Source organism: Saimiri boliviensis, chromosome 3, assembly GCF_048565385.1.
Source record: "Saimiri boliviensis isolate mSaiBol1 chromosome 3, mSaiBol1.pri, whole genome shotgun sequence".
Taxonomy (NCBI): domain Eukaryota; kingdom Metazoa; phylum Chordata; class Mammalia; order Primates; family Cebidae; genus Saimiri; species Saimiri boliviensis.
This window is the reverse complement of record NC_133451.1, coordinates 68,465,324-68,488,431: the sequence shown is the minus strand read 5'-3', so window position 1 is coordinate 68,488,431 and position 23,108 is coordinate 68,465,324. Positions and strand designations below refer to the sequence as shown.

General features: G+C 37.9%; 1 long non-coding RNA gene across 1 annotated transcript; it reads left to right on the top strand.

The window, feature by feature from the left end:
- The first annotated feature begins 10,496 nt into the window (after positions 1 to 10,496).
- LOC141583907 (uncharacterized) lies at positions 10,497 to 21,984 on the top strand. Its single transcript, XR_012516745.1, has 3 exons — positions 10,497 to 10,675; positions 12,106 to 12,163; positions 21,875 to 21,984. It is a non-coding gene; the product is annotated as an uncharacterized LOC141583907 (long non-coding RNA).
- The last annotated feature ends 1,124 nt before the right edge of the window (positions 21,985 to 23,108 follow it).

The following is a 23,108-nucleotide window of genomic DNA, read 5'->3' as shown; positions in this document are numbered from 1 at the left end:
CAGCTGTGTGTAAAAGAGACTTCAAATTATAGTAGATCAAACGTTTTATGTTATGTTGGACTTACATACAGTCCAGAGATAGAGGGGCCAGGGCTTGTTCAGTAGCTTTGCCTTTTAGATTCTCTGGGGACCCAGGCTTATTTTATTTTGTTGCTTCCATAGCTCAAGGATATTTCTCTCATCCTTATAGTGCAAGTTATCTTGCCACCATATCCACTTTTGAAGCAGTAGTTCAGAAGAGGGGAGAAAAGGGATACCCCTCCTTTTAATGACTCAACCTAGAAGTGGTATGTGTGCTTACATCCATTGGCCAGAACTTACTGCTTCACCAAGCTGGAAGAAAGGCTAAGAAATATAGTCTTTATTTTGGTGGCTGTGTGCCCTACCAAAATTCTATTGCAAAGGAAGAATATAGGAATGGTCATTGAGGAACAATTAGTAGTGTTTGTGGCAGTAAGAAAACTGAGATTGAAAAAGGAAGAAAAAAGCACACTTGAAGAGAAAAAGTCTCTTTGGCACACCCATCAAGACTACTGGACTCTGAGGTCAATACTGATACGTTTTCCTGTATTAGGCCCTAGATTGAGGGTGGGGAAGAGAAGGGGGTTTCTGAAGATTTTATGTTATTACACTAGCTGAATAAGTAAAAGACTCTTAGAGACAGAATTAGCTTGTGATTCAGCTGAGAAGTGGTATCTATTGTGAAAGTCATTTCTAGAAATATACAACCATCTCTGTCTACAGGGAGCTTGGCCTGCTATACCCACACCCTGAATGTGGGCTGGGATAAGGTCTGACAACCATGGTGTTGGCTTTGGGTGTGATTCTGAGGAAGAGAAAGAAGAAGCAGTAGGTGACGTATTTTACATGACTAGAATCTTCTGAATGAGACTGACAGGAAATAAGAATGTTTCAGCATAAAAGAGTCATTCCTCTGAAATTGAGGAAGGAGTGTCATTTGGAATAATAAAAACAGCAAACATTGAATGTATTTTAGGAATTGTTTAGAGATTTTACATGAACTCATTTAATTTTCATAACAACTATGAATTAGGTAATATTTCTGCTTTGCAGATGGATAACATAAAGCACAGAGTTATTAACTAATTTGCTCATGATCACACACATAATACACTATTGAAGCTGGGAATTTGAACCTAGGCATTTTAGCTCCAGTATCTGTGCATGTAACTGCCTGACTGCTATCTCAGTAACCTTTTCTTAAGAATGGAAATTACTTCATGTGCATTGTTCATTGTTGGGAAATATGGTTGTCACACTTAAAGCATAAGCTAGAATAAGAGTTAGCTGGAGGAGAACAAGAGTAAAGGAGTTTAGGAGGAAACAATAAAATATTCAGGGTTATAAATTGTATGTCCTATAGTGAGGAGCATCAAACTAGAGTTGAGGGATTCCAGACTAACCAGCATAATCAGATGTTTCTGTCATTTTCTATTTCAATAACAACTATGTACTTAATCTGAACAGGGCACTTTGCCAATCTCTAGAAAATTTTAGTTTTGTAATTTCTCTATGTCTTGACTTTTGCTTCTGTTAAATGGAAACACCTCTTCTTTCCACAAGCATGTTTCAGTGAAAGATTTTGGAGAATTTAATCACAGCATTTAAAGTAGTTATTTCAAGTAGTCACATTTGCTTAGTGATAAGAAAAGGATTGCTCATACAAGCACACCTGTGTTTGATAAATTCCAGAGGACCAGGCAGAAATGTGGCACAATGAAGAAGAGATGAATGGAGAAATGTAGAAAGACATACTTCGATAGAGACTGCCAGTTGTTTAATGATTGGTTGATGAGCCCAGAAAGTGAGCACAACCTGATTTCACACTTTCTAAGACTTAATTAATGTTGCTGATAAAACTTGCCAATTTTCATACTTAGATAACAAACATGAAGCTACCATGATTCCTACCCCATAAAGCTCTGAGTATGTTAGGGTCAACCACTTTAGTTTTCTTGAGACTATAGACATGGAAACATCTGGGAGGTGACTGGCTTGGGGTTGAGGCAGTAGTCCGTGATTTACGGTAGTTTTCCTCTGTGCATAGATACTGTCATCCTCAGTAGCCATTGGGGATTGGTTCTGGATTCCCCTTGGATACCAAATCCTCAGATGATCAAGTTCTTTATAAAGTGGTGTATTTGTATATAACTTACGCACATCCTCCCATATACTTTAAAGCATCTCTAGATTACTTATGCCTAATCCAATGTAAATACTATATAAACAGTGGTTATACTGTATTGTTTAGGAATAACAAGAAAAAAAAGTCTGTACATGTTCAGTACAGATGCAGCCATCCTTTTTTCCTCCAATATTTTAAGTCTGATTGAAGCTAATGAATGCAGAACCCACAGATATTCAGGGTGGAGTGTGTACAGTTATGTGTGGGAGGTGGCATTGCCAGGAGCTCTGGGATAATTTAGCTTGACTTTGATTTCTGGTTCCTCCTATCAGCCATATGACCTTGAGTAAAGATTATATCCTCTCTAACCTTCAGTTTCCCTGTCCATAAAATACAGGTAAAGAGCCCTTACCTCTTAAGATTATTGGAAGGGTTACAGGAGCATCCAAAGTCCTTAGCACAGTGATGGACATGAGTGTCCTAAAAATGATAGCTATTATTTCTAATATTACTCATAGGAACTAAAAGTTGATTTCATTGGCACTAGATTCTAACCAGCTACATTATCCGTTTGGAAATAAGACTGTTCTACATGTGAAGAGCAGATTTTTGTCATCTATTACCCACTCAGCTATTGAGTACAGTCGGTTTGTGGTGATACCAGATAGCTATGTGTCTTCCATGAGCTTTTGCAAAAGTATGATAAATTATCCAAACTATGGCAAAGTCTCCATACCTAATGCAAGACCTAGGGATAGGAATGATTTTGTTAAAGCCATCCATAACAATTCTGAAGTTGCTGGCTCATATTGAGGTATAATGTATCTTGATCCTTCTGAGAAAATTTTGCAAATGTTCTGCTATAATTGTATGTAAATCTGAGATTTGGCACAAGCATATTTCTTTTCCATAAATGTGTCTAAATAAATTGATCTGCCTTGTCTAAAGCAGCATGGGTATCTCCAATCATTAGTATTCTGCTGCCGCAGGGTAGATTTTTTTTCCCAGCCTGGTGTAATTCTAGGCAGCAGGCCATTGTCCCAAATGCATTTATGATTGATTTTCTGCCTAACAACTGACAACTAAACTTTTCAGCAGGAGGTCTGAGCTCAGGCCCCCTTTTTTAATACTTCAGAGTGTAATGTGATCTTGGTGGCTGGTTTTGAAGAACAACTGGCTTTTGTGATGGAAAAGAAAGTGTAGGACTTGGTTCCCAAACACACACTGACTTCTTCCATGTGGATTATATTACTGTAAATTGGAGAAGGGTAGGGGCAGGGGAGAGGATGTATGCTTTTATGGGAAAGGTCAGGATTTAATTCTATGATTGTCTTTTGTGTATAATTTAGAGAATTCTGCTCCCACTTGGATTTATTGACTTAAAGTTCTTAGTGAAAGTGGTGGCATGATCAACTTGATTCTTTGTGTAACTTTAAAACGGGCATTTAAAATTCGATTTTAAAACCTGACTATAACCAGGTAATCACAATCAAAAATTGTTTAGCGGTCAGTTTCAGTGCTTAATGACCAACTTATGTTTTGTTTTATATAGATTAGATTCTGGAAATTTGATTGTAATCTGATTGGCTCCTAAGGATTTCTCCAACAAGCAGTTGGAGTTTAGAATTTGCATCTGAATCATTCCTAAAGGATGGAAATGTCTTAGACAAACCTTCAAGTCAATCCAAGGGATTACCAGGATATTGATCCAAAATATCAAATCCTCAGCTGTTAGTAAAAATGTATGAACTATGGTTCCAAATTACCACAGCTGAATGACACTTGACTTTGATATTCACAGAGGCTCTTTTTAAGTGGCAGATGGAATTCCAGTTGGTTCCGCTATTTATAAGTTCACTGCAGTCTGAGTTCCACTTAGTAACAAACCTAGGAGAATCTATACAATGGCAAACTCACATTAATTGGTACTAATGAATGTGCATATCAAAGTCTAACATTCCATTTCCATGTCTTTCTTCAAGCTGCTTCCTTAAATGGAAATCTGATGGTTTTTTCCATATGTAAATATTTTCTGAATCCACATCAAATTTTACTGTGAAGTGCTCCCCAATTACTTTGATCCCCAATGATCTCTTCAATTTCTCACTTCCTAGTGCATTTGTTGGTCTGCACCATACAACTCAGTTTAAATTATATTATGTTTCATACAGTTCTCTTATTAATTTGTGTACATTGGCTTTTCCTCCCCCAACCACAGTTTCTTGAGGGGACAGATGTTATTTTGTATTGTCCTTATAACCACTCTCTATCTTGATAGTGTCTAACTCAGTGCCAAACATCTAGAAATTTACTAAACATTTTTATACAATTTGAAACATAACTATTGGAAGCTTCTGAAAAATGTCAGTAACTTGAGAGTTTATTTTTAAGGCATTATCCACAGAAAACTTAATTAAAGATTAACACTTTTGCTGGTTAACTTGCATGTTTACATAGAAAAAAAGATGGTACAGATAGGGAAATAGAGAAGGATAAAGAATGAATTTCACTTACTTTCATATTATTGCCTCCATTTCCCGTCTTTTAAAGCCTACGTTTGGATCACCATAAGCAGTCACATTATCAGTTTGGAAATAAGACTGCTTGACAAGTGAGGACTGTTGCCAGGGGTGAACCAAGGGGTTGGGATTTTGAACCTCTAAGTTTAGAGGAGAGGTCCATGAAACTGTACTTAGACCTCTGAAGTGAGGCACTCATGGGGCTTCTGGGGCTGCTATCTCTGAAGGGTTAAGGTGAGACTTGTCCTGAGGGTACCAAAAAAAGGAATTGGGATCCTGGAACCAGCAGCCTCTGCCAGAGTGAAAAGCCATGGCTAAGGAATGCTGACCGGAACAGCAAGCAAACCTGGAAGAACAAGACCTGCTTCTCTCCTCTGACCTTTCTCTCTAGAGCCTCTGTTTGGTGAACCTCTTAGGGAACAGCTGGCAAAAGAGAAAATTGTTTTCAGAGTGCCGGCCACAGTATCATAGCACAGAGCAGAGCAAAGTGGGTCTGGAATAGAGAGCTTAATAACTGGCACATACAGTTACAGCCTTCTTATCTCATGAGAGAGTGAGGAGGATGGTAAAGGTAGCAGAAACAAATTTGAAGCACAAATAGAAAGCAGACAGCCTCTTCAGCATTTGCTGGAAGTGAAAGGCAAGGAGGTGGGGATGGCAGTTACATGGTCTTTTGCTGAGGGGCCATCCTGGCCACAGCAGTCATTAGAGGGAACTTTGAGCTCTGGGTGATGAAATCAGATGTTAGCATTATCTGAATTTAGCTATTAAGGAGTCCTATTAATAACTACTCAGAATTGACTCCAACAGAGAGACCTAGTCATAGAGAAGTATGATTATTCCTTCATGATGATTCATCTACTTTATCTAGACCTCAGGCACCGTAATAAGAAGAAAAAGCTCATTTTACATGAAAATGAATCGACAGTGAAGAAAGCATCTATTGTGAATATATAAATAAAATCCAACATGCTACTTGAGTGTTTTGGTGGGAATTTTGCAATTACTGAGTTGGGGTCTGTGATTTTTATCACAGGGCCTTGTGCATGGTGAGTACAAAAATTAAAAGGGGTTAGGTGTGGTAACCTGTAATCCCAGCACTTTGGAAGGCTGAGGCAGGAGGATTGGTTGAGCATAAGAGTTTGAGACCAGCCTGAGCAAAGTGGCAAAACCCTGTCTTTACAAAAATTAAAAAATTAACTGGGTGTAATGGCACATGCCTCTGATTCCAGCTGCATGGGAGGCTGAGGCAGAAGAATGGCTTGAACCCAGAAGGTTCAAGTGAACCTTGAGGCTACAGTGAACCATTCATGTGCCATTGCACTCTAGTCTAGGCAACAGATCAAGACCTTGTCTCTCAAAAATAACAATGATAATAATAATAATAATAATAATGAATGTTCACAGATGGCTTGTGTCTCTACTGAGCATACTGCTGCCACCAAAGCTGTCTTTCCAGTTAACAAGCTGTAAGTAGAGTCACTTTCTGAAGGCTTCCTGGTGAAAATCCCTTATTAATGAAAGTATACTGCTCTATTGTGAAAAATCACCCTGAATCTCTCTGTTTTTTAGGGTTGAAATTTTAATATATTGGCCTTTACTCAATTGAGTGGTTGCCATGTATAAAACACTGTTTTTAATTCCTTTCATAGATGACATTATTTAATTTTCACAACCCTAAAAGAATTTTTTAAAAAATTTTTCTCCATTTCACAGATAAAAACCGAAGCAGTAAAGAACCAAGAAGCAGCTTCCAGGGTTGTAACATTTTCAAGAACAAGGAAAGAGATAGAGCCGGGACTTGAACTCAGGCAGCTCAACCTAGAGTCCACAGTCTCGTGTATTAGATCACACTGCCCCATGCAGCTCTTTACGTCACATTTCAGTTCTTACCAAGGAAACTGCTACTAAAAGACAGCACTTACGTTGGTGAAGTTTACCAGCTACTCTCGGAGGATTGTTCAATTTGTTCACATTTCGGAATATACTGGCACTCTTCAAGGTTATCTTATGTCTAAGAAAAAAGGGGAGGAAGAAGAAATGGAGCAACTGAGCACTTGAACACCTACTATGTAAGCAAGGCCGTGTTGGGGATTTTTACACATTCTGTAAGTTAGATTGCATCAGATCTATTTTTCAGACAAAAGACTTGGAGGCTTACAGACATTAAGTAACTTGGCCAAATCATTGGTTAGTAAGTTACAGAGCTGACTAAGTCTATAGATCTTTAATGCTCATGCTCTAACCTCTATTAACATAATACTTCAGACAACAAAGATCTTAGAGAATAAGCAAGAGGGGAATATTTTATTTCTATTTGGCTTTTAAACTTTGTTTATTATTCTTGGCATGAGCCATAACTACCACCCTTAACTATAGCCATAGCCCTGTCCTCTTTGGTATCTTATTCTAATTGGAATCCACAGAGATCATCATTCTTTTTTGCTGTACCTATTAACTGGTTTCATTTACAACACTGCCCTGTTAGAATTGTGGAGATTATTAACTTGGATTTTCAAATCAGATTTCCTGCAACTCTGCTCAAAGCAACCTTATTTTACTAGTAGGACAATCATGTCTTTGCAGCAATGGGTCATAAATATTGAAGAGTTAGTTCCTAGCTAATTTAAAACAATAAAGGATAGAGCATCCTTCAGATTTCATTCTGATCTAATTTTGGTTAAGTAAGCTGTTTGCAAAGGTCACAAATGAAAACAGTCATAAAAAACACCAAGAGGCATATACACAGGTTTGGCTGTGTGTTTGTTTGCGTGCATTTTCACATCTGAAAAAAAAAATTAAGCACAAGGGCATGAAAACAGCCAGAAAGAATAAGAGGCTGAGATATTTTTTCATAGAACTTTACAATGATTATTGATATTCCCATCAATCACCTGAAGCTCTGCAAGGCTTTGAGGATTTCTGAATTACCAAAGAAGGAATACATCTCTCTCTGCTTAATTTTATGGTCAGTCATGCTTTCTTATGGTCACAGGCTCTGCAAGTTAGAGATTATACAAGTTTTATAGGTTCAGTAACATTATTAACAAGAATTATTTTAAAACCTCGATGACTCTGTCCTACTACATTTTAAAAAATTAAATGGAGTTTATTAAGCCATGAATGATAGAATGTCATCTAACTTTAATGTCTTTATCATCTTGCTATGGGACAGATATTATCAATGCCAATTTAAATGTTTCTTCCATCTGAATTTTCCCCCATTTCACTGCTACCTACCTTGTCCAAACACGTCTTCATGCCTGTATATTTCTGTGTGTGTGTGTGTGTGTGTGTGTGTGTGTGTGTATTTTAATTACAAATATGCTAGCACATGCTTTCCTTTGCTATAATTAGAAAAAGATGCTCCTTCTGGATGGATAAATTAGATAAAGTTGCTCTTTCCTCCACTTCCTTTCTCAACTGAGCCCTTTTCTGTAAAACCTGTTAAACTGTGTGCACTTGATTATTCATTGTGAAATATTTATAAGCTCTTAAAATTTATGGCTGAATTGGTAAATTACCTCATAATTGGTCTCTCTGCCTTCAGCTTTTTGCCATTCCAGTGTTTCATATATGCTTCATTATCCTACATCTTTAAAGAGCGTTTGCCATCTCACCTCTTCATACAATGCTATCAGTGTCTCCCTAACACTGGCAGAAGGAAGTGTCAGTGTTCCCTTGATATTCAGGAACTTCCAGAGTCTGGCTCTGTGACTTCCTTTTGCAGTCTTAACTCCCACTCCTCTTCACTGTGGACCCTTCCCTCCTCAGACTGGCTGATTCAGCATTTTCCAAGCAGGTCTTGTCATACCTGCCCCTAAAATGCCATCCCCTCTATCTGAAACGCATCTCTGCATTGAGCAGTGTGATGTGGCATTCTAGCACCAACTTTCCATCAATGTACAAAAGTCATTTTTGTTTCCACTAAGTATATATGTGATTTTGACGATAATAAAAGATTCTGCTAACGCACAGTACATCATCAAGTTAACATCAACAAAAGGGGACAGATTTGGCAGAATGTTCAAGAACCTTATCTCATGAGAAGCTGATCAGGACAGTAACAAGTCTCTTCTGGCAGCAGTATCACCCTGAGGTATGAGGGAGGAATGAGGTGATAACTGTACAAGGTTTATTTTCTTTCCTTTTATGAAACTTGCTTTAAATAAAAAATGCTGTTTATTTTTTAAGCCCTTCAAGTTTCTTGGTGAAAAACTCTAGTATTAGAAATGGCACCATGAACACAAAAGAGGTTCACTACTTCTAATATTCAAAACCTTTGTATTTGGGTCAGGCTCAATGGTTTGTATCTGTAATACCAGTGCTTTGGGAGGTTGAGGCAGGATATACACTGTGGCAACATAGACAGACACTGTCTCTACAAAAAATACAAAATTAGCCAGGTGTGGTGAATGCCTGTAGTTCAGCTCCTTGGAAGGCTGAAATGAGAGGATCGCTTGAGCCCAAAAATTCGAGGCTGCAGTGAGTTGTGATCATGCCACTGCTCTCCAGCCTGGGCAATAGAGCAAGAGTATTTCCAATAATAATAACAATTAAAAAACTTTTGTGTCCTTAGAGGACCAGATGAAAGCTTGCCTTGATTTCCTTTGCTTACGACAGTGTCTCCCTCCCCTAAGCACTGATACCACGAGTCCTCTGCATCACTCTGGAGAAGACAGTGTCACTGCTCTACCCACGTCTCTTGACCTAGCTCTGGATTCACCTCCCTTGCAAATGGATTTCTTCCTGCAAATTTTTGTCTGAGGATGTCTCTCATCTGGGTGCCTTTCTAGTCCATACATGGTGGGTGGGGGGAAGGGGAGTTGGAAGAATATGGGGATTAATGTCCCAGGAGCTACCTGCAACATATGGGGCATAGGAGCTGATAAATAGTGCACTTGTTTAACCTGCAGTGAGATAATCTTTAGTTGTGTTCCACTGTCCCTCAGAGACTCTCCAGTAGATTGAGCTCATTACTCATTTTGGAGACTTGCTTAATAACATACCCTATTGGCTTTCCTCCCTTTCCCATCTTGTTATTCCACTTCTTCTTAGCACTTTCTGGAATCATCTAAATAAGCTATTTGCGCCAAGATTCTGGTCTCTGATACCTTCATTAGTATTATGCTCAATTCCTTTTTACTTTTTTCTTATGTGTTTTGTTTCCTTGAGGAGTATTCCATTCCCACCTCCACAACATTCACTTTTTTTTTTTTTTTGAGACAGAGTTTCACTCTTGTTGCCCAAGCTAGAGTGCAATGGCGTGATCTCGGCTCACTACAACCTCTGCCTCCTGGGTTCAAGCAATTCTCCTGCCTCAGCCTCCTGAATAGCTAGGATTACAGGTATGTGCCACCACGACTGGCTAATTTTGTATTTTTAGTAGAGATGAGGGTTTCTTCATGTTGGTCAGACTGGTCTTGAACTTCCGACCTTAGGTGGTCCACCCGTCTCAGCCTCCCAAAGTGCTGGGATTACAGGCATGAGCCACAACACCCGGCTAACATTCACTCTTACTATATAGCACCAGGGACACCAGTATTTGATTAAGGCAGATTTGTTGATCAAATAAATGCTGGGAATAAAGAAAGTCCTGGCAGACTTTTCTGGAAATTGATTCCATTACGATTTTGTAAAAGTGGAGTTTTATTTCTAGAGTACAGCAAAAATATCAAATGATTTGATAGATGCTTTTTCGTCATACCTGACTGTAACCTCCGCAGCTTATTATCCATTATCACTTTGATTCAGTGATGTTATTAACTCTTTTCCTATCTGTGTATTTCATCCTGCCTCCTGCCCCAGGCAGAAATCGGATCAGAATTAACGGGGCCAGTGCATGGTGGGAGGACTCCAGGTGTCCTCAGCCCTGTGGGCTGTAGCCTGACAGTCTCGAGAGCCCTCGGACCGGAGCCAGCAGTTTTATCTTCCAGAACATCATTATGCGCATTACATCACTACTGGTTCCTGGCAGCATCTAGAAAATCGGATTAGAAACTTATCCAAGGTGGGTATTTTTCCACTGAATTTCAAGTCCATCTCTTCTGTCATAGCAGAGATTTGACTGGGAGAGGGCTTAGGAGGACAAGTTGCTCAATTGTCCTTTTGCAGTGCAGAGGAGTGCAGTTGAGGAAAAAAAAAATACCTTGGAGCTGTTCTTCATTTGTTCTCTTATGACTATTAGATCTTTGGGTGATTCCAAAATTCGCATTTACTTACTTTGTTGTTCCTTTTATCAAACCTAATAAGGGAGTGAAATAGATAAGATTTCGTTATGACTCTTTGGCTAAGGCAGTGCCAATCAGTCCCATCAGTCTTCCAGAGGCAAACTACATGATGAATATTTGCTTTCATTTTAGTTTCTCTTGTGTTCATTACAGTGTCCTGTAGCCACCCTACCATTTTTAATGTGCTTATTGGTCAGAGTTCTCAAATATGAAATTGTGCAAAGAATAGTTCTCACCTGAGGTAGACTTTTCTTTCCACACTCCCTCTCTCTTCCCTCTCACTCTCAATCCATTTATCTTCTTTAGGATCAGTTTCTCTTACAGGAGGGTGGGTATCTGACTCACAGGAGTGAAACTTGAAATTTTTTTTTAATATATTGTTGATGAGATTGTTTCAAGTATCTAGCACAATGGTGTCTAGAATATAGAAGGCTCTCAACAAATGCCTGCTGAATAAATTAATCACTTGGGGAATGGATCCTGGCAACTAAGTGTTCAGATATATTTACATAAGTGTGTCTCTCAAGTACACCTATCCTTTGGATGCTATAATGCTACAATTTCATTTACTAGCAAAGATTGAGATGGTTACATATGAATTTGGAAATCTGAGACTGCAGATCTGAGTTTATAATCAGATATGAAGGACTTAGAGAAACTGCTTGCTTTCAGATATGCCCTAAGAAAAAAATTATACATTAGATAGAAGTCAGGAAAGCTGTGTTTTAGTTCTGGTTCTGCCACTCAAAGTCGATGATTGCCTATGCTCCAGGGAGCTTATTTTCCTCATTTATTAAATGATGTTAGTGTCAACAACCTGTACTGTACTGTTTTCCCTCAAAGAATCAATGACTTAATGATCTTCTCTAAAGAACGAGAGACATGCTTTTGAAATCCTCTTCATGAAAAATGTTCAATATTGTTTAAACAAAAGGAAGTTATTAATATGTGGCTGTTACGGTAGTTCTGCATTGTTCTTCCACTTGGCAATGCAGGCCTTTCCAACCACCTGCATTGAATGTGGTTTCTACTCTTGCACTGTTTTCCTATGATATTGAGAGGCTGAGAAAGAGAGAAGAGTAAAAATTCTGTTTCCTGAAGTATTTCTTGAGGGGAAACAGGAAATTAACTTGTTTTGATGTTTTGTTGTCAAGGAAACATTACTTAATGTCTTTGTCACACACCTGATTATTCGTATTTTTTTTTTCAGCTCCATAGTTCTGTTTCAGATACTCAAGTGGAATTTCCAGATAGTTGCCTTCTCTAAGGTATGATGCTTCTTTCCATAAGTAATCTTTATCTCCTTTCCTCCTACATTTAATATGTTTATTACATACTTGGCCTGCAAATTGTTTTCTTTTACATTTTAAATATAATAGCTGGTGATTTTGATTTGTGCTTTCACTAATAATTGACATTTGTGAAGGGTGCTTTATTTCTTTAACTCAAGTGCTGCCACTTTCTTGGTAGAAATCTGCTTCAGAAGATCAATGGGTTAATTTCATTAGCCGATGTTAGGTCAGTGCCAGTGATAAATCCACTATAATTTTTCTCAGTTTTTATTTAATTTTAATGCCACTGCATCCCTTGATCCATCCTTGTTTTGTGTAAATTGGGTTGAGGGGGAGACAACTATTGCTACTGAGCCATGCCAGAAAATAGGCATATTTTTTTTCCATTGACTGATGCTACTCTGAGCTGTAAAGCCAGGATATTTAATGTTTTCTTGAAGAATTAAAGGAAGGGATTTGCTCAACATGGTAGATGATGTTTATTGTAGTCCTCCAAAGAGCACCTGCCACTGAAATGAAGGTAGGAATTGGAATTAAATGTAATTGACCTCACATTATGAGGCAGTTTCCCAGCAAACTTATGCTCTCAAACCCTGATTTTTTCATAGAAAAATTTCATAGACCCATAGTCTACCATCACAGTAACAGCCATCTCTACCAATATCACAACTTCTATCATTTCAATTTGTCTCCCATCACCTTTGACATAATATAATAACCACCCACTCACCACTTTGCAATCCTGACATCACTTTAAGTATTTTTTTGGAGCATTATCACTAAAATTTTATAATGAAACTATTTTAAATGATAATATATATTAAATGATTGTGAGGTATCACACAGTTTTGTATATATATTAACACATTTAATCATTAAAACAATTTTATGAACTAAGTAATATTATTAACTCTATTTTACACATACAAAAATTGAAGGGAAGTGATATCACTAAGATGGCAGAATAGAAGGTAACCTGCTCATATTCCCTAAAAACGACAAGAATTCTGCACCCATCCACAGTGAAAAGTCTGCCTGTGGGAGCCTTAGGATTCAGGCAAGCCTGGAAATGGCAAAGTCTTCCAAGGGGCTTGGCTACTGCCCCCACTGGCTTCGAGTCTGCAATCAAAACCACCTGCCAAGGGGTCCAGAGAGAACTGTGCGCACTGGTGTATTGGTGGAAAGGCTTGTCTGCCCACTAACATTGGTTTTAAAGTGAACTTGAAAGTTGCCTTACTGCGCTGCTCCAGCCTTCCTCAGCTAAGGTCCCAGCTCATAACTTTTTGCACAAAGACCCAGAGAGAGATGTGCACACATCTCAGCCTGGCAGTCTGAGCCTCCCTGATGAGCTTGCTAACCTCCATCCCACAACAATCCTGAGGAAGCCCAGTCTCAGCTATGGTCCCTCTCACTGTGGTTGGGGAACTATCCCATCTGTACTGAGAACTGCTGGGAGATACATACCTGTCTGGGCCAATGAGATGGGCTCTTCAGCCTCTGTCCCACAGCAGATTCTGAAAGGGAGCAGTCTCAGCTCCAGCCCCTTCTGCTGCACTTATCCTATGTGTGCAGCATCTTCCTGGGTGACAGACACACCTTTGAGCCAACAGAGCCAATATATCAAGACTTCATCACACAGGAGATCCTGAGAGCACCCATTCTCAGCTGCAGCTCCTCTTGCTGCAGTCAGGGAACTATCTCAGCTGTGCAAGGTTCTCCTGAGAAATGCGTGTCCTCTGAGTCAGTAAGACTGGGCTCTCCAACTTCTGTCTCAGAGTAAATCCTGAGAGGACCCGGTCTCAGGTCCAGCCCCTCCTCTTGCAGTTGAAGAACTACCCTACTTGTGCAAGAATCTGATGGGTCATGCACGCCCATCTGATCTAATGAGAAAGGCCCACCAGCTTTCTTCTCACAGAAAATTCCAAAGGGGCCCAGTCTCAACTCAATCTACTGTCAGCGTAGTTGGGGACCCATATTACCTGTACAAAGATCTGCTAAGGGACATATCCATCTGGGCCACTGGGACATTTTTCTGGACTCAGTTCCTTTGTCAGCATTCCAACAAAACCCCAGTATACATAGTGGGCCTCCTCCAGGTCCGTCTAAACTAGAAAGCCATGTCAGCCTCAGAGCCCTTGCAGAAAGCCTGGACTTAGAACGTCCCCCAGTGCTGAGATGATTGCAGTGGTCACAGGCTCTGGGAACTTAATAGCCAGTTGACTTAGAATCCTTGGAAGGCCTTCTGAAGGACAGCTCAAAAAAGCCAGACTATGAAGACTAATCCTTCAATGTGCAGGCAATATCACACTTCTACAAGCATCAAGAATTGGATAAGATAAGGTACCAGAGACTGACTATAAAAGGGTGGAGATGTGTGATCTCTCAAAGAATTTAAAAAAGTGGCTTTCAAGAAGTTCAGTGAACTTCAGCCAGACATGGTGGCTCATGCCTGTAATCCCAGCACTTTGGGAGGCTGAGGTAGGCAGATCATGAGGTTAGGAGATTGAGACCATCCTGGCTAACACAGTGAAATACTATCTCTACTAAAAATACAGAAATAAATTAGCTGGATATGGTGGTGTGCACCTGTAGTCCCAGCTATTCAGGAGGCTGAGGCAGGAGAATCACTTGAACCCGGGAGGCAGAGGTTGCAGTGAGCCAGGATTGTACCATTGCACTCCAGCCTGGGAGACAGAGCGAGACTCCATCTCAAAAAAAAAAAAAAAAAAAAAAAAAAAGCAGCTTAATGAACTTCATTAAAACACAGAAATCAATTCATCAGTTCATAAATCTTTCAGAGAAATTTAACAGAGAGATTGAAATGATTCTAAAGAAAATCAAACAGAAATCCTGGACCTAAAAAATACAGTGAATAAAATGAAAAATGCCACAGAGGGTACCAACAGTAGACTCGATCAAACAGAAGCAAGAATCAGTGAATTCAAAGACAGAATATTTGAAATTACACAGACAGCAGGGGGAAAAAAGGATAAAAAGAAATGACAAAGTTTATGGGTTCTATGGGGCAACATACAAAGAGGAAGTATTTGGATTTTTGGAGTCAAATAGAGAATTGAGAACACAAAGGAGTAGAAAGATTACTCAGAGAAATAAAAACAGAAAATGTTCCAAACCTGGAAAAAAAAATATTTAGGTATAGGAAAGTAAATGTCTCCCATTAGATTCAACCTAAATAAGAATACTCCAATATATATTATAATTAAACTTGTGAAGTTCAAAGACAAAAAGAGGAACCTGAAAGCAGTGAGAGAAAAGAAGCAGGTAACTTATAAAGGAGATCTGATAGACCTTATAGATAGCAGATTTCTCAACAGAAACTTTAAAGGCCAAGAGTGAGCGGGACAATATATTCAGAATGCTGATGCAAAAACATTACCAAACCAGACTGCTGTACCCAGCAAATTTATCTTTCAAAGTAAAAATAAAATAGACTTTCCCAGACAAGCAAAAGCAGAAGAAATTTATTGCTACCGATATGTTCTATAAGAAATGCTAAAGGAAATTCTTCAAACTGAAAGAAAAGAGGGCTAACATAATTGTTATACTAATTTTATAATTGTAGTGTTGAAACAGCTTATGTATTTAGTAAGAAGATGAAAAGACAAAACTATTAAAATATTAACTACTCTGTCAAGAGATTGACAGTATAAAAATATAAATTGTGACATCAAAAATTCAAAATGTGTGGAGAAGGGGTGTTAATCTCTACAGGTTTTTATTTTGGCTTTTTTCTTTTTTTGTGTGAAAAAAGTTAAGTTGGTATCAGTTTTGAGTGTTTATTATAACTAAAGAATATTCTTGTAAGCCTCATGTAGCCACAAAGCAAAAACCTATAACAGATACACTAAAAATAAAAAGCAATGAATTAAAACATATTATCAGATAAAATCACTTAACTCAAAGGAAAACATTAAGAAAGAAAGGAGTTGTAAAACAACAAGTAAACAGGTAACAAAATGGCAGTAGTAAGACCTTATCTATTGATAATAACATTGAATGTAAACGTACTCAGTTCACCAGCTAAAGGATACAGAGTGGCTAAATGGATAAAGAACAGGACCCAACTATATACTAACTACATGAAACTCATTTCACCTATAAAGACACACGTTGCCTGAAAGTTAAAAAATGGAAAAAGATATTCTATGCAAATGGAAGCAAAAAAAAAAAAAAAAAAAGGAGCAGGAATAGCTATATTATATCACATAAAATAGACTTTAAGTAAAAACATTAAAAATAGATGAAGAAATTCATTATATTATGAGAAAGATGTTAATTCAGTAAAAGGATATAATAATAGTAAATATATAAATATCCAATGACAGAGCACCCAAATATGTAAAATCCGTATAAAGAGATCTAAAGGGAAAGAGCGGCAATACAATCATAGCAGGAGACATGAACATACCACTTTTGTAAAGCGCAAATCATACAGGCAGAAAACCAAGAAAGAAATATTGGAATTAAACTATAGACTAAATAGACCTGACAGACATTTATAGAACATTTTATGCAAGTACTACAAATATATTTTTTTATGAGCACATGGAATACTCTCCAGGATAGAACATATTTTGAGACACAAGTTTCAACAAACTAAAGAGTCAAAATTATATCAAGTGTCTTTCTGACCACAATGGAATAAAACTACAAATCTATGATAGAAACTGTACAAACGTGTGGAAATTAAACAACAAGCTCCTGAATGATTGATGAGTCAATGAAGAAATTAAAAAGATTAAAATATTTCTTGAAACAAATGAAAATGAAAACGCAAATGGAACACAGCAACAGTGCCACTAATAGGAATTTTATCATCGTAAAGGCCTACATAAAAAAATAGACTTCCAATAAATGTTCTAATCATGCGCTGAAGAAACTAGAAAGGCAGGAACAAACCAAACCATAAAGTATAAAACTAAATAAATAGTAAGGATCAGAATAGAAATCAATGAAATTGAGCCTCAAATAATACAGAAGGGCAATAAATTTAAAAGTTAGTTTTTTAAAGAGAGAAAATAAGAAAAAACAGAAGACAGATAGAAATAAAATCAGAGATGAAAAAGCAAACATACTGGATAGGGAAAATGTGGTACATATACACCATGGAATATTATGCAGCCATCAAAAACGATGAGTTCACGTCCTTTATAGGGACATGGATGAACCTGCAAACCATCATTCTCAGCAAACTGACACAAGAGCAGAAAATCAAACACTGTATATTCTCGCTCATAGGCGGGTGTTGAACAATGAGAACACATGGACACAGGGAGGGGAGCACTACACACTGGGGTCCGTTGGGGGGAAATGGGGGAGGGGCAGGGGGGGTGGGGAGGTGGGAAGAGAGAGCATGGGGAGAAATGACAGATACAGGTGAGGGGACGGAAGGCAGCAAAGCACACTGCCATGTGTGTACCTATGCAACAATCTTGCATGTTCATCACATGTACCCCAAAACCTAAAATGCAATAAAAAAAAAGAAGAAAAAAGAAATGAGTATTCAATTAGGAAAAGAAAAAAAAAAAAAAAGAAAAAGAAAAAGCAAACATTAGAACCGATACCACAGAAATGCAAAGGACTGCAACAGACTATTATGAATAACTATATGTCAACAAATTGGAAAACCTAGAAGAAATGAATAAATTATTGAACGCATACAACCTACCAAGACTGAACCATGAATAAAGAGAAAACTTAAACAGACCAATCATGAGTAATGAGATTAAAACAGTAAGAAAAAGTCTCTCATCAAAGAAAAGCCTAGGACCTGATGGTTTCACTGTTGAATTCTACATAACATAAGCTAATACTGATTCTACTCAAACGATTTCAGAAAATTGATGGGTACAGAATAGTTCCAAATTCATTATACAAGGCTAGCATTATTGCCCTGATACCAAAACTAGATAAAGACACAATAAAAAAAGAAGACTATTGGGCTATATTCTTGAAGAATATAGATGCAAAAATCCTCAAAAAGTACTAGCAAACCAAATTCAATAATACATTAAAAAGAGTATTCACCATGATCAAGCAGGATTTATTGTAGTGATATAAGGATGGTTTAGAATATAAAAATCAAGACTGGGGGTGGTGGCTCACACCTGTAATCCCAGCACTTTGAGAGGCTGAGGCAGGAGGATCATGAGGTCAAGAGATCGAAACCATCCTGGCCAGCATGGTGAAACCCCATCTCTACTAAAAAGAAAAAAAAAAATTAGCTGGGCATGGTGGCATGCATCTGTGGTCCCAGCTACTCAGGAAGCTGAGGCAGGAGATATGCTTGAACCAGGAGGTGGAGGTTGCAGTGAGCCGAGATCACACCACTGCACACCAGGCACCGCCACTGGACTCCAGCCTGGTGCCTGGTGACAGAGCAAATCTCTGTCTCAAAAAAAAAAAAAAGAAGAAGAAGGAGAATATAAATATCTATAAGCATATTGCATCACATAAGAATAATCAAGGACAAAAACAATATAATCATTTTAATAGATGGCAAAAAGCCATTTGATAAAATTTGTTATTTCTTTATGATTAGAAACCTTTAAAAAGTTGATTATAGAGGGAGCATAGCTCAACATGATAAAGGTCATAAATGACAAGCCCATAGCTAATATCATACTGAACAAGCAAAAATTGAAAGCTTTTCCTCTAAAACCTAGAACAAGGCAAGGATGCCCACATTCACCACTTTTATTTAATATGGCACTGGAAGTCCTAGCAGAACAATTATGCAAGAGAAAGAAGTAAAAGGCATCCAAATTGGGAAAGAAAAAGTCAAAATATCCTTGTTTGCAGATGACAAGATGTTACATTTAGAAAATAACTAAACACCAAAAACAAAAAGATGTCAGAACTGATAAACAAATTTAGTGAAGTTGAAGAACACAAAATCAACATACAAAAATAATTAGTGTTTCTACATACTCACAGCAATCAATCTAAAAAATGATCAAAATAATCAAGAAAACAATCCCATTTATAATAGCTACAAAAATGAAACACCTAGGAATAAATCTCTCTAAGTAAGTGAAAGATCTATAGAAGGAAAACTAAAAACACTGATGAAATAAATTGCAAGGGACACACAAAAAATGGAAGGATGGCCAATGCTCATGGATTGAAAGAATTAATATTTTCAAAATGTCTCTGCTTTTCAAAGTTATCTACAGATTCAATTCAAAATATCCATGACATTCTTGTCTGAAATAGAAAAAAAATACTAAAATTTATATGGATCCACAAAAGATCTTGAGTAGCTAAAGCACTACTAAACAAAAAGAATAAAGCTGGAGACTTTATACTATCTGATTTCAGATGAATGTACCAAAAACAGCATGGTACTGGCATAAAAACAGACACATAGAACAGTAGAACACAACGGACAACCCAGAAATAAATTTACTCCTGGCCAACTGAAGTTCCACGAGTTACCAAAAACATAAGGACAGTCTCTTGAATAAATGGTGCTGGGAAAACTGAATATACATGTGCAAAAAAAATGAAACTAAATCCCTATCTTTCACCGTATACAAAAATCAACTCAAAATGAATTACACATTTAAATATAAGACCTGAAACTATAAAAACACTAGAAGAAAACACTGGGCAAGCACTATAGGACATTTATGGTGGCAAAGATTTTTTTTGGGTAAGACTTCAAAAGCACAGACAACAAAAACAAAAATAGACAAATAGGATTATATCAAGCTAAAAAACTTCTAGATAGCAAATAAAACAGTTAAACTAAAGAGATAACCTACAGAATGGGGAAAAGCATTTGCAAACCATCTGTCTGACAAGAAATTAATAATCAGAATACATAAGAAACTCAGACAATTCAATAGCAAATAAATAGCATCTGATTTGAAAATGGGCCAAAGACTCAGACATTTATTGAAAGAAGACATACACATAACCAACAAATATATGAAAAAATGCTCAACATTACTAATCATCAGGGAAACGCAAATAAAAATCACAGTGAGATATAATCTCACCTCGTTAGAAAAGCTATTATTGAAAAGACCAAACAAAACAAAATAAAAATGCTGGTGAGGATGTAGAGAAAGGAGAGCACTCTTACACCATTGGTGGGAATGTAAAGTAGTATAGTCATTATGGAAAACAGAATAGAGATTCCTCAAAAAACTAAAAATAGAACTACCATATGATCCAGAAATCTTTTACTTATCTGAAAGTGTGGAAATCACTATATCAAAGAGGTATCTGCACTCCCATGTTTATTGCATAATTATTCACAATAGCCAAGATAAGGAATCAACCTAAGTTGAATGGAAAAGAAAATGTGGTGTATATACATAAGGAAACATTATTGAGCCATAAAAAAATAATGAAATCCTGTCATTTGCAGCAACATAGGTGGAGCTCAAGGTCATTATGTTAAATAAAACAGGCAAAGACTTATACAGAAAGACAGAAAGCCGAATATTGCATGTTCTCACTCATATATGGGAGCTAAAAAAGTAAATCTCATGGAGGTAGAGAGTAGAATGGTAGTTACCAGAGTCTGGGAAGGGAAGAAGGAGAGACACATGAAGAGTTGTTGGTTAATGGGTGCAAAAATATGGTTAGATAGAATGAATAAGCTCCAGTATTTGGTAGTAAAGTAGGGATATTATACTTAAAAATAATTCATTATGTATTTCAAAATAGCTAGAAGAATTGTGATGTTTCTAACACAAAGAAAAGATAAATGCTTGAGTGATAGATATCTCAATTACCCTGAGTTGATCAATACATATTGTATATATCTATCAAAATATTGCACGTATACCCAAAATATGTACAACTATGATATAGCAATAAAATAAAAAAATAAAAAATTGAGGCCCATGAAATTAAGTAACTTACCCAAAGTCAGACAGCTAGTAAGTGGCAGAACCTAAATTCTAACATAGACTAAGAATCTGAACTTTTAGCCACCATGCTAGAAAAAATTTTTCACTGGGAACACTTCAATTTGAAATGTAAATTAGTTTGTCATACACAAACACACAAAAATACTGCTTTAGACCATAACTACCAAACTTGTAAAATCTGTTTCCCTCTGAATTTGCCAGGAGTTTAGTGCAAATTGCCTGGCCCTTCAGGGTACCACTCCATCCTATAGTGACTCAAGAACCCAAACTCTCTCCAGGGTCACTGGTGCAAGAGAAACAGGGCATGAAAAACTCATTTTAAGAACCTCAAATGGAAACTGATACACTTCACATCTGTCCACATCTGTTTATGGCCACTAGCCAGAATCAGGTACAAGATCCTAAGCTAACAACAAGGAACCTGAGAAGTATAGGGATGGCAAGCACATGCAATAGTTGAGAGCCCTGCTGACATGATTTGGCTCTGTGTCCCCACTCAAATCTCATTTTGAATTCTACTCCCATAACTCCCATGTGTTGTGAGAGGGATCCAGTGGGAGATAATTTGAATCATGGGGGCAGTTTCCCCCATAATGTTCTCATGGTAGTAACTAAGTCTCATGAGATCTGATGGTTTTATCAGAGGTTATTTTCTTTTGCATCCTTCTCGTTTTCTCTTGCTGCTGCCATGTAAGAAGTGCCTTTAGCCTCTCACCATTATTTTGAGGCTTCCCCAGACATGTGGAATTGTAAGTCCAATTAAACCTCTTTTTCTTCCCAGTCTCAGGTATGTCTTCATCAGCAGCAGGAAAACAGACTAATACAATAAATTGCTACCGGTAGAATGGAGCACTGCTGAAAAGATACCTGAAAATGTGAAAGCAACTTTGGAACTGGGTAAGAAGCAGAGGTTGGACCAGTCTGGAGAGCTCTGAAGAAGACAGGAAAATATGGGAAAGTTTGGAACTTCCTAGAGACTTGTTGAATGGCTTTGACCAAAAGCCTGACAGTGATATAGACAATAGGGTCCAGACTGAGGTGATCTCAGATGGAGATAAGGAACTTGTTGGGAACTAGCACAAAGGTGACTCTTGTTATGTTTTAGCTCAGACTGTTGCTTCAGAGGGTGGAAGCCCCAAGCCTTGGCAGCTTCCATGTGGTGTTGAGACTGAAGGTACACAAAAGTCGAGAATTGAGGTTTGGGAATTTCCACTTAGATTTCAGAGTATGTATGGAAACATCTGGATTTCCAGACAAAAGTTTGCTTTGGAGTGGGGGTCCTCATGGAGAATCTTTGATAGGGCAGCACAGAAGGGAAATGTGGTGTTGGAGCCTCCATAGGGAGTTCCTACTGGGGCATTGTTTAATAGGGCTATGAGAAGAAGGCCACCATCCTTCAGACCCCAGAATGGTAGATCCATCAACAGCTTGCGCCATGTGGCTGGAAAAGCCACAGACACTCAACACCAGTCCATGAAAGCAGCCAGGTGTGGGGCTATACCCTGTAAGGCCACAGGGGCGAAGCTGCCCAAGACCGTGGGAACCCACCTCTTGCATGAGATCTGGAGTCAAAGGAGATCATTTTGGAGCTTTAAAATTTGACTGCTCTACTGGATTTTGAACTTGCATGGGCCCTGTAACCCCTTTGTTTTGGCCAATTTCTCCCCTTTAGAATGGTGATATTTACCAAATACCTGTACCCACATTGTATCTAGGAAGTAACTATGTTGCTTTTGATTTTTCAGGCTTATAGGCAGAAGGGATTTGCCTTGTCTCAGATGAGATTTTGGACTATGAACTTTGGGGCTAATGTTGAAATAAGACTTTGAGGGACTATTGGGAAGGCATGAGTGGTTTTGAAATGTGAGGATATAAAATTTGGAGGGACCAGGGGCAGAATGGTATGGTTTGGCTCTGTGTCCCCACCCAAATCTCATCTTGAATTGTATTCCCATAATTCCCACATGTTGTGGGAGGGACTCAGTGGGAGATAATTTGACTCATGGGGATAGTTT